The sequence below is a fragment of the Danio aesculapii genome, chromosome 9 (assembly GCF_903798145.1).
Source record: "Danio aesculapii chromosome 9, fDanAes4.1, whole genome shotgun sequence".
In the NCBI taxonomy this organism is placed as follows: Eukaryota; Metazoa; Chordata; class Actinopteri; order Cypriniformes; family Danionidae; genus Danio; species Danio aesculapii.
The window spans coordinates 18,387,827-18,398,150 of record NC_079443.1 but is presented as its reverse complement, the minus strand read 5'-3'; positions in this window follow the sequence as shown (position 1 = coordinate 18,398,150).

The window sequence follows — 10,324 nt, the reverse complement described above, 5'->3', positions numbered from 1 at the left end:
TCTTGAGAATGACTTTAAAACTTGTCTTTTGAGCATATGTAAGTTTTTGACTCTTCTACGGCATAAAAACACCATAATATGTTTGCCGATATTTAGGAAACATGTCAAGTGAACATTCTTGTTTATCTGAAAAACAGTGTTGAAGTCAGATATTCTGCTTTGAAAATGTGTTTTCCATGCCGGAACGCTGTCTTTATTTTGATATTTTAACCTGCCCAGTGCCAGTTTAGCCAATTATGTTTCAGCACCCCAGGCAGTGGTGGTTCTAGTTTAAATGGCACCCTGGGCGAAACCACCCCAAACATACACCCTCCCCATCCCCCAAGAAATAAAGACACTATGTGGTTGACTTTATATATATTTTAAATATTTCAATATATATTTTAAATATATACATTTAAAATAATTATTATAAATACATTTAAATATATTTATTTATTTTCAATTAAATATATTAATTTGTTTATTTTTATTATTAATATTATTATTATACAATTATTATTCTAAATACAATAACAAGTAAAATAACAGAAATCAATTCTAAATGTAACTGAAAAACAATGTAAAGACACAACTGGAGTAATATTCTAAGACTTTTGCATGAATATTAATTATGATAAATCTATAGAATACAAAAATATATGTTTTTTTAGAATTATGTGTTGTCTTAGACCTGACTCATGGCCGAGAATTAATGTTATGAAGTCTTAGTAACCTCATTACTCCTCCTCATTATTCTTCCTTTCTGCTTCATAGCCATGCTTCAAAGTAACATTATAGTCATATGATTTAGTTTTGTCGACTTGCTTGTTGACACATATTGGCGTGCATGTAAACAATCGGGATCAGGAGCAGTGTGAATGAGGCGTGTGGGAATAGCTTTCTGCGCGCATGCGTCAATTTGTTTTTACCAGCGATGTTTCGGTTGCACATAAACTTACGTGTGCAAAAGATGGCAAATGTGAATAACCCCTAACGTCTTTATTCTAAGATAACCACTCGAAATTAATACACTTGCAAAAAGCAAATCTTATCTCAAAAATGTTACTGGGGACGCCCCCAGCAAGATGGGCGATCGCCCAGGGCGCCCATGCCTAAGTCCGCCAGTGACCCCGGGTTGCCTTGGTGAAAAACCACGTATTTCATTCATTCGTTCAGAAAAGCTCTGAAAGCATGTCTCCGTGACTGAAATGCGACCTCCGGTGGACAGTAGCAGACAATTTCAGTTCCACATGTGGTTATTTGTTAACAAATGATATAAATATTACAAACGTAAACATTAGGTGAGCAGTTTACACTGTAACCACGTGTCCTAACAACACGCTTCGTGACGAGATACGCAGTGATAAGCAATTTGGCTGTTTGCACCAGACGAAACACGACAGAAATTTAAATACAGCCATTCAGAAGCACAGAATAGTGCAGTCACTCACGAAATGGTAAGGTTTATGATCTATTTCATACATATTAACCCTCTTTAACATTATTAAATGTAGATGCTAAATCACTCATATCTGTTTAGTTCTAAAGTTTAATTTCAAATGGTTTATTTTATTTTCAAGATATGATGGGAACTATCTGCTGCTGCTTTCAGTATATGGCAGTAATTGTCATGTAAAAGGGCATTCAAACTCACTTTATTTAGCATTTAACACTGAAGCACATGAGGTGTACCTGAGGGTCTCATTGTCAGTTTTCTGTTGTTCAGCTGCAAGAAATAGAAGCTGTTTCTAATATATCAATTCGAGGTGTTAAGTATGGCAAAAACTCATTTTAATATGGAAAATATTCCTTCTATCAGGTGCCGTTGCTTTTATTTAGAACACGGTTTAAATCACTCGCTCCTGTCCTCAATCTAGCAACCTGTGCTTGCGTTTGTTTTTATCCAGGAGTGCAATACCTAGTTCAACCTCTGAGTGTCAAACTTACATAGTGCACCTTTAACGAAATACAAAAACAAAACCGAGAGCTTTAGTGAGAATTACACACATATTTTCTTAACATCACAGTATGTACAAAAATCACCAGAAGAACAGTTTGTTATATATTTTGCTGACTTATGTACTTACATCATCACAAAAATGTAGTAGAATCCTCAATTCCAGAGAAATAAGCTAGTGACACAGACTATATCATGTGTGCCCATAATGATGTCACACACCTTCAATTTCCAGTTTGGTTTTATAATTAACAGGGAAACACAAAAAATGTGAATTATGTTGTGCATTTATTTGACTGCTCTTTTGTGTTTAGTTGGCCGATTACTTATGATATTGATGCACCGTTGTAAACTTTTTAACTCGTCAAAATATATTAAAAAATTTTGTCAATTCACTGAAAAAAAGACTGAAGATCCTTATGTCCTTGTGTTACAGAAAGCACATGATTGTAGGTTTTTTTAGCTTTTGGATGTGGTCATATTTATTTCACTGTGTATATAGTCAACACAACTTCAACTTCATTTAAGAACATTATTTAAAATGATAAAATTCTTTGTAAGGGGTGACACAGTGGCTCAGTGGTTAGCACTATCGCCTCACAGCAAGTAGGCCACTGGTTCGAGTGCCAGCTGGGCCAGGAGGCATTTCTGTGTGGAGTTTGCATTAGAGGTAGTGTATGAGTGTGTGTGTGTTTGTGTGTGTGTGTGAGAGAGAATGAGTGTGTGTGGGTTTTTCCCAGTACTGGGTTGCAGCTGGAAGGATATATGCTGCATAAAACTTATGCCGGAATAGTTGGTGATTCATTCCGCTGTGGCGACCCCTGATAAATAAGGGACTAAGCTAAATGAAAATAAATGAATGAATGAAAATCTTTGTACAGTGTTTCCACCCAAAGCTACAAATGTAACTGATTTAGTAAATCCTTCTGATAAACCGCATCAACTAGAGAAGTGTTTCTCAACCACATTCCTAGAGGACCACCAACACTGCATTTTTTGGATGTCTCCTTTGTCTGTCACACCCATTACAGGTCTTTCAGTCTTTGCTAATGAGCTGATGATCTGATTCAGGTGTGTTTGGTTAAGGCATGGAAAATGTGCAGAGCTAGTGGTCCTCCAGGAAAATGGTTGAGAAACACTGAACGTTGCTGCACTTAAAAAACCCACTGTAGGTATGTCTTTTCCAATTATAATAACCTACTGTGTTTGGGTGTAAAAGTGTATAGACAAAACATAATAAACACTGGCATTGGTCTGACTCCAGATTTCATGTGGAACTTCTCAATGCTGCTCTACTCACATACTCTGGTCAGGTCTAGTCAAGTAAGGAATGCCTGAAATGCTATTTGTCTAGTCAAAATGCTGAAAACTGTTGTATTGTGTAACTTAATCCTGAACATGGAGCTATTTTTGTTAACAGTTCAGTGATTATGTATTCACTCATTGCATTTCAAATGGCAAGTCCAATGCAGGCTCAAGAACAATTTCAAACGTGCTCAGCCTTTGAAGATCTCTCATTAAGTCCAAGTAATGGTGGATGAAAACTGCATGTGGTGATGCTGGAATATGCAGAGTGCTTTTACATACACCCAGCTGTGACATGAAGAGTGACAATTTGACAGACAGATAGAGAGGTTGACAGATTGATCATTTATCCACCATTAGGTTACTTTTGTCTTCAGTAAAACATTAAAGAGAACTTTTTAGCTGAAACTGTGGTCTGTGGTAATTCATAAATGCAAATCAACTGTTACTAGCACATGCACACACACTAAAACATAAACAGGCAAAACAAATATTAGTACAAATGGTCTTAAACACATGAGAGGTGACACTCTTATGGCCCGTTTCCACTGAGTGGTACGGTATGGTACGGTTTGGTTTGGTACGGTTTTATGGTCGTTTCCACTGTCAAAAGGCGTACCGAACTGAACCATACCGTACGACTTTTTCGGCACCCTTACGAAAGGGTACCAAACACGAGAAAGTGTACCAAAAGGCGGAGCTAGACGCGCAGCTGAACGATATTGGTTTTCATTCGCCTACGCAACAAGCCAGAATGAAAACAAAAAACCCGCCATGTTTAAAATACACACACAGCCGAGAGATTACAGCGGAATTATATATACGTATAATAACGAGCCATAGTCGACCTAGGCTCAAACAAACCTTGTCGTCGTCATAATGAACAGCCACAAAGTCAAGAAGAAGAGCAGGCGGGGGCGGTTTCGCTTTCTTGCTTGCGTTCGCCGCGCATCTTTTTCTGAAATAACAAACTTCTTGAGCTGATGATAATAATGTGCGCTTGATTATCGATGTGCTTTTGAAACCTGATCCTGTCAGACACTGACAAACGCGAGAGTGAAGCGCGGAAAAAACAAGGGAGGAGCCGGAAAAAAGGAGCACATTATTTTTCAGCAAACGTGAACAAACTGCCTTGTTTAACTATTATTTTTATTATCTTCACCTTTTGGACTAATATGAACTCAGAATGATGGAATTGTTCTCTAACAGAGGCTACCAAAAAGGTACCCACCAAAAGGGTACCCTTGGTAGTGGAAACGCAAGCTTGATAAAGGTGACCCGTACCGACCCAAACCGTACCGTACCGTACCAGTCAGTGGAAACGAGCCATTAGTTGTTACAACTGAGAGAGAGGATGTTTGTGTTGTATTGGTTATCAGAATGGTACTTTTGCTTATTCCTGGATGGTGCAATCTACAATAGGATTTAGGTCTGGGCTCTGGAATTAGCCTGGTGATGAGCAGTGCCTGGTTTTCTCCAAACGTAACACCTTGCATTCACTCCAAAGAGTTTAATTTTAGTCTCATCAGACCAGATAATTTTGAGAAAAGGAGGTCTGAGAGTCCTTCAGATGCCTTTTGGCAAATTCCAGGTGGGGAGTGGCTTTCGTCTGGCCACTCTACTATACAGGCCTGATTGGTGGATTGCTGCACAGATGGTTGTCCTTCTGTAAGGTTCTCCTCTCTCCACAGAAGAATGTTGAAGCTCAGACAGAATGACCATTGGGTTATTGATCACCACCCTGACTAAGGCCCTTCTCCCCCGATCACTCAGTTTAGATGGCTCTTGGAAAAGTCCTGGTGGTTCCAAACATCTTCCTCTTACTTTCAGAGCAGCATAAATTTTTCTGTAACCTTTCCCAGCCTGGTGCCTCGAGACAATCCTGTCTACAGACAAAAATGTTTTGTCTTCATCCTTGGTTTGTGCTTTGACATGCACTGTCAACCCTGGGACCTTATATAGACAGGTGTATGCCTTTTCAAATCATGTCCAATCAACTGAATTTACCACAGGTGAACTCCACTTAAGCTGTTGAAACATCTCAAGAGTGATCAGTGGAAACAGAATGTACCTGAGCTCCATTTAGAGCTTCAAGGCAAAGGCTGTGAGTACTTATGTACATGTGATTTTTCAGGTTTTTTATTTTTAATAAATTTGCTACAATTTCAAAAAATGTTTTTTCAAATTGTCATTATGGGGTATTGTGTGTAGAATGGTGAATAAATAAATAAATTTAATTCATTTTGGAATAAGGCTGTAACATAAAAATGTGGAAAAAGTGAAGCGCTATGAATACTTTCAGGATGCACTGTATAAACAACATTAATATTGCATTAACATGCGTTATCTGAGTTTAGCAATGTTTGATATGCAGCATAATGAGACAGGTCATAATGTTAAAAACACATAATGGTCATAATGTTGCACAGACCAATCAGTTATTTCATTAGACCTCAATGAATCATCAAGAGACACAGTTATACATTTTTTGTTGACTATTATCTTTAATTCTTTAATAACTCTTTAATAACTCTCAAAGTGTTGAAGAAAAAAAGTCACCTATATCTTGGATGATAAATAAACAGAAAATGTTTCAGGGTAGAGTTTTGAAAGTGTGATCATATCAATACCATAATTTGCTTTCAGCTCTAATACGCCCTAAACTTTATGCTTAATAATCAAAGCTTCCAAATACTTGATCTCCCGAGATCACAGAAATCATTAATTGTGAAAACAGAAGATTAACTTGTGGCTTAATATTCACCTCCATGCCCAGCTCAGCATAGTGGCAGCTGAATTCACAGTGGGCTCGAATACATCCTCTTGGCATAATAACTTCAAGCATATCTGCGTCCTCCAGCTGTGGCCGCCTTAGCATTCATGAGCAGTGAAACATTTTCCATGTCACTGAAAATGAAGGGCCAGCACATTTCATTGGATTGGCCAAGCATTAGACGGAGCGGTACAGTAAGATAGTAGACAAGTATAGATTGGATCTTTGAAGTATACCATCAAGGGAAATTAGAAATCAGTGCCTGCAGTGATAGCACTCGGCTTAGGTCCTGACATAAAAAATGAATCACTCTCTACCCCCACACCAAATCTCCATTTGACTGAAGAGTGGGTGCTCTGTCCTTCTTTAAAAAAATCCCTTTGATTCTCACACCTGAAAGAATCCTTCCCTCATCCACTTCAGTCAGGTATCCACCTCTTATGTGTGTGTTTGGCTCCAGAGTGCGGAGGAGAGACGATGCGGCTGTGGAAAACTGTGATTGAGGGTTGCACTGCATGTCACTGTCAGGTTACTAAGTGCTGGTTTAATGGCCACTTTAGTCAATAACCATATTACCCACCTCCACCAAACAACAGATGCCTTCTGCTTAGAAACGCGGATAATAACAAGCCATGACTAACACTAGAAAAGGGGATAAAACTCAACCCAAAAGTGCAATTTACCAAACAGGGTCACTAAAACCAAATCGATCTCTGCCTAAACTGAAGTGTTTCCGGAAAGCCACAGTGTTGAAAAACTAAAAACAATTGTCGCAACAGGCAAAGTCAGAACATTTTTTTCCTTTAATTGATCCAAAGTATAGCCTAGGGCTTCAGTCTGGGACACATCAGCATCTAACTTGATTTTCTTTTACTTTATCAAAAGGTCCCGTAGAACAATGTTTGTGAATCACCAGAAGCTGCTTTGCCTAATAGAAAATCTGTTAAGATAAAAAGGCACTTATAAATACTAATAGTATCAAGCTAAAATTGTAGAAAAAAACTGTAATAAAATTTTGACACCATGGTCAAAATTCAGTGGTGTAAAGTAACAAATTACAAATACTCAAACGACTGTAATTGAGTAGTATTTTTCTGAAATTAACTTTCTCTTTTCTCTTAAAAATGTGCACTTTTACTTTCCTTTGAGTAATTTTTTTTTGTGCTGTATCGGTACTTTTACTCCAACTACTATTCTTTAACCTGCAGTTAAAGGATACTTTAGTGAGTTGAAGGATACTTGACTGAAGGATACTTTACTTTACTCACTACTTCATTTTTTCTTGTCTATGGGCATTAGAAAAATCAGTCCTGTGATTCCTGTCCAATCAAATCACGCATAGAAGGTAAATTGCCTCATAATGAACTACCTCAAGACATGGGTGATTTATAATTGCAGCAAAATAACGTCTTATGTGCCTGCTGGGCAATAACTAAATGCACTACAGAATGTTACGTTTACACACATCCACAAATTACATGTAAATGCATCATCTTTTTACAATGTAATACTGACGATAACCAATTTCAAGGTTTACGATGGTTAAGAAAAGTCAAGGTTTTAATACCGCTAAAATGTTCTGTTATACCGTTCCCAAGACCGTTTCAATGTAGTGATGTCATTGGTCCATAAACATTTAGCAGAGGTCAATGGTTTATTTGAACTGAAGCCTGAAATGTTTACTGTTTCAAAATATTATGTTTCTTAAAATAAAATAAATTGTGCTCAATGGGGAAAAAGTTTTTGTTTTACCCAGACATTTAAAAAGAACCTATTTTAGAGTCGTAACCACGATACCGTCATACTGTGGTATTTTTATCCAGGGTTATCATACCGTCAGAAACTTATACCAGCCCATGCTTAATACTCACTACGCTTAAGTACTTTTGAAAGGTCTACTGTATTTACAACAGATACTTCTATTCTACTTGCACTACATTTTAGGCAATGGTAATTTTACTTGAGTATGATTTTTCAGTACTCCTTTCACCACTGTCAAAATGACAATAAACCAAGATCAAGAACAAGAACAAAGAATCCATTCTTTTGTTTAGTTTTGAGGTGGGGTCCTTTTAAAATGTATAATTTACATATAACTGAATTTTGCTGTCAAAACATAAGAATTTGACAACAAAGATAAGATTAAAAAAGTAATTATACAAATTAAGAATATTAATAAATACTAGAATATATAAATCAATACTAAAAAACCCTCAGAAACTAAATACAGCAGAAATAAATAGAAAAAAACATTTACATTTTTAAAAAATAAATATTAAAAAGCTCTACAATAACAACAAAAAAGTAAACACTTCCCAAAAATGTTTTGCAGTTTTAGATAAGACAAATTTTTCCATGTCACTACAAATATTCCTAGCTAAAAAAAAACTGAATGTGTGATTAGAGAAGTGTAGTAGGCTGCCGTGAAGGTGATGTTCAGGAGAAACTAAAACCATGGCAACTAGACATGGCTGACATCAATAATGCGGACTAAAATTAGCATTCCAGATAGCAGGTGGAAAAGCAGGAGGAAAGCCTCTGTCCCTCCACCCACAAAACTACATCCACGCAGACAATGAGATCGGACATCTGTAGCAGCTCTTTAACTGAATTTCAAAGATCCCTTTATGCTTTTTCCACAGGTCAATTAACTGTGCAGCTTTACCAGCAGCGCCCCCTACAGCTGAATCCGCTGTGAAACAACAAGATGGAGTGCATAAACACTGACCTGTTACGCCTATCTTTTAAAGGAGGAGGTTTTAGAGATGATATGTGGATGAAGTTAGTTTGTATATAGGTAAGGAGGCTTGTGATACCTGGAGGAACGCCAGCATTGAGCTGGCAGCAGATCAGCTGGCACGACTTCACCGTCAGGATACAGTTTAATATCTGACATTTTGCTTAACAGTTTTTGAGCCAATTACCTGCGCCGTAAATACCATGTGATTATGGATGATAAGCACACTCGCTCACATTCTCTCACCATGTGGCCTGTCATTATTTTAGCTGTGCTGTGTTTGACGTAAAATGGTTGCACCAGGTGGTATTTGGTATTTTTCCGTCCATATTATGTATTTGACTAATTTTTAGTCAAAGGCAATGAGAGAGGCTATGCATTTCTTCTTTACTTGTGTCTACACACTCTCAGATATCAAACAAAATCTGTGTTGAGAATTGGCAGAGACAAGAAATTTTCTCAGCATGAAGTTCACTTGAAATCTGTGAGTGTTTAGACTCCTAGTGTGGAAAAATCGATGGTAGGGCATTTGGTATAAGCCTACGCTTATATCCTTTGCCACCTGTAAGCTCTTTCAGTAGCTGTCTACTAAAACTCTCAAAGGCATCAAGGCTAAAGTATAAAGAACAAAGAAGCGGCTTTTTAGATTTTTTTTTTCATCCACAGGCATCTTCCTATTCTTTTCTGTTTGTCATCACAAAGAAAGCAGTGGTTTACATTGCCTCTCCTGTTGCCCTTTTACTTTAAAAGTACAGGAAGCCAGACAATGTGGCATTGTGTCATTAGTTTGTATTTAGAGTTGTGCCGCTGTGAAAATAGCAACAGGTACATGTCTCACTGTGTGCAACAAAGTAGTTTGACACTACAAAACAAACTCAGGCTCCAAATGATGTCATTAGCACAGAGTGATAGCAGCCATACTTGAGATATTTTGGTTTCATTTTTCTACAGTGGAAATTAGTGGAGCTGCCCCATCCATCTCTTTTTAAAGGGGTGGTCCACTACGATATCATATTGTAAACTTTAGTTGTAATGTAGATGTGTGAAGTTCAAGTGTGGTTTAGCAAGGACGTAAACAAGAATGTAAAAAACGATAAATGCTGTTTGGCACCATTAACATTTTAGCTACAAATTCATATTTATTCATCAACCCCTGCAAACACGACAATCTTCATTAGCACCTGCAGTGTCTCTTTATGCAGCCACTTTCCCTGCGTTACATCTCAGATAATGAACTTGCAAAATATATGTGAACGTTTCATATTACTTACACATGCTTATAACCCAAATATATATGAAAGGAACTTGTCAGGTTTTATTTTAGAGAGCAGGCGTGAGGTTCAGCTGTGTGCTCTTCATTTTCTGTCTCATTCAGGCTCAAACTGATACGGCTAATACTGTTGCTACTCTGACTGACAGTATTTACACAGCGCAAAAGCGCATGCTTCTAAGGGTGTCATGCTTTTTCTGGTGACATGGAGCCGATCTGTGAATCACAGCACATTATGCTAGCTGACCAATCAGAGCCTCTTGAGGGCGGGCTTTCAGAGGAACTAGGAAATATGACATT